We start from the raw sequence: 2,983 nt of genomic DNA on the forward strand, positions 1-2,983 counted from the left end.
CTATAAACTATATCCACCAGTGTTTTCTGCCCTTGTTATTTCTTATCTCCACCCATACTGATTCTACTTCCTGATCTTCCGAGCCAAGATCCTTTCTCACCACTGTCCTTATGTCATCCTTTATTATCAGGGCTACACCCCCTCCTTTTCCATTCTGTCTGTCTTTCTGAAACATCATGTACCCTGGAATATTTAGTTCCCAACCTTGGTCACCTTGCAACCACGCCTCTGTAATGGCTATTAGATCAAACCCACTTATCTCTATTTGTGCCACTAATTCGCCTATCTTGTTATGAATACTTCATACATGTAGATAAAGAGTCTTTAATTTTAACTTTTTACCATTAGTTCCTGCTTTGACCTTATTCGTTGATGCACTATTTCTGTTAAATTCTCTGTCCCTTCCTGTCACACTCTGCTTATCTTTACCCAAGTCACTACACTGCTCTGTTGCCTTGACTTTTCTCTTTAGATTTCTAAATTTCCCCTCACCTGACCCCTCCCCCCTTTTAGTTTAAAGCCCAATCTACAGCCCAAGTTATTCGATTCACCAGGACACTGGTCCGAGCCCAGTTTAAGTGGAGCCCGTCCCATCGGAACAGCTCCCTCTTTCCCCAGTACTGGTGCCAGTGCCCCATGAATCAAAACCCCTTCCTCCCACACCACTCTGAGCCACACATTTAACTCTCTGAACTGTTTGTCCCTATGCCAGTTTGCACCTGGCTCAGGTAGTAATCCAGAGATTATTACCTTTGAGGTTTTGCTTATTAATTTAGATCCCAGCTCCTCAAACTGTCTCAGCAGAACCCTATTCTTAGTTCTACCTGTGTCGTTGGTTCCTACATGGACCATGACAACTGGATCCTCCCCCTCATGCTCCAAGTTCTTTTGCCAGCCATGAGGTAATGTCCTTAACCCCGGCACCAGGCAGGCAACACAGCCTTCGGGACTTTTGGTCGTGGCTGCAGAGAACAGTATCTAGCCCCCTGACTATGCTAACCCCTACCATTACCACATTTCTTTTTACTCCCCCCACTCGAATGGCCTCCTGTACCATGGTGCCATGGTCAGTTTGCCTATTCTCCCTGCAGTCCTTGTTCTCATCCATATAGTGTGGAGATGCCGGTGATGGACTGGGGTTGACTCATCCATATAGGTAGCGAGTGCCTCATACCTGTTGGACAAGGTCAAAGGTTGAGGCTCCACCATCGCTACATTCTGGGTCCCCATACCTGCCTGACTCGCAGTCACATCCTCTTGTCCCGGACCACTGACTAACTCTAAAGTACTACTTAACCTAAGGGGTGTGACTGCCTCCTGGAACAAAGAGTCCAGGTAACTTTCCCCCTCCCTGATTTATCGCAATGCCCGCAGCGCGGACTCCAGCTCAACAACTCTGAGCTGAAGTTCCTTGAGCCACAGACATTTACTGCAGATGTGGTTGCCGGGAATCTCACTGGTCTCCACCAATTCCCACACGCTGCAGTTACAACACACCACCTGCTCCGCCATCGCTGTCTAACCTTGTTTTATTTAATTCATTTTTAAGCAGTTTTTATTCAATTGGTTATTTATAGTTTTATTAATCTAGTTAATAATCTAGTTTAAGTTATTAATTTAATAAAGTAATAGTGGTTTATCCCAGCTCTTAATTTAACCCACTGTCCTAACTTAGAGGGGAAAACAATGCTGTAATACTCACCAGCCAATCACCTACTGCTGTCCTGTGACGTCACTCCTTCATTTTATTTTTTCGATCCCACTGAATTTATCCCGACGATTTTCCACCTCCGCTGCTCCGAGTGAGTTTAGGCCTTTGATCCCCGACTTTTATATACTTGCCTCTGCCGCTCTGGTCCCCGCTGTGCTGTCTCAATTGTAGTGGATTCATACTAAATGCACCTAAAATATATACCAAACAATAATAAGAAGCCAGAGACACTGGGCATGATTTTAGCATGGAGCCGGGAACTGAGCGGGTGGGTAGATTATCGTATGGGAAACCCGAAAGTCAAGTGAGCATTCTGGATTCCGCGATCGCAGCTCAATTGAAGGTAATTGATTTCACTTCTGGTTTCCCGCGCGACAGCCAGCCAGATTGACAGGCTGGTTGGCTGACCGGAGGGAAAGCAACTGGAATCAGAGAGGAGGGAGGGAGGGAGAGATTATGGGCCATGGAGAATATTGGGGGGAGGTGGGTTCTGATGCCGGAGGCAGTCATCGGGGGGATCTCAACCATGGGGTGGGGGGGTCTTGACAATGGGAGTAAGGGGGTCTTGACCATGGGAGGGTCTCGACCATGGGAGTAGGGGGGTCTTGACCATGGGGGAGTCTCGACGTGAATGCTGGTTTAATATCCTAACCAGCAATTTCTGAGATGGGGGTGGTCGGGGGTGAATGAGAGTTTGTGATCCCATGCTAGAATTTCTGCTCAGTGGTGGGGAGGAGAAGGTTTGTTGCCCTAACCTGGAATTTCTGCTCTGTGTTTGTGGTCGTATGCTGTAGAGATGCATTTGGCTTTATGGTCATTTTTTGGGGGGTTGTTTCCGGATATACACTCATTGGCTTCGTTCCCAACCTTTGCTCAGTGGGTGGGTTTTGATTTATTGTTTTTTTGCTCAGTTGAATGGGGGCAACGTTTATTATTCTACTGGGGGATGTAGAAAGTGATGCAATGGCGGTGCTGCGGGGGAGAGATTTCTCTTAATTTCTTGTCGTTCTTGCTAGTTGACCTCCCTCGGCATTGCACATGGGGAGTCAAAACCAATGCAACTCTTCACGCCAACCAAGTGAGATATTTAAATCAAGACAAGGGAGGGGAGAGGTAAGAGAAAGAGAGAGGGTGAGAACAATGAAGGCAGACTGAATGAAGAGGAGAGGAAGGGTTGGGAAGGGGTGGGGCAGCGAGGGGAAGGAATGGGGAGGGGAGAAAGTGCGGATAGAGGGTGAGGACAGGGGAGAGTTGGGGCGAGGGAGAGATGAG

The sequence above is a fragment of the Heptranchias perlo genome, chromosome 11 (assembly GCF_035084215.1).
Source record: "Heptranchias perlo isolate sHepPer1 chromosome 11, sHepPer1.hap1, whole genome shotgun sequence".
NCBI classification, from domain to species: domain Eukaryota; kingdom Metazoa; phylum Chordata; class Chondrichthyes; order Hexanchiformes; family Hexanchidae; genus Heptranchias; species Heptranchias perlo.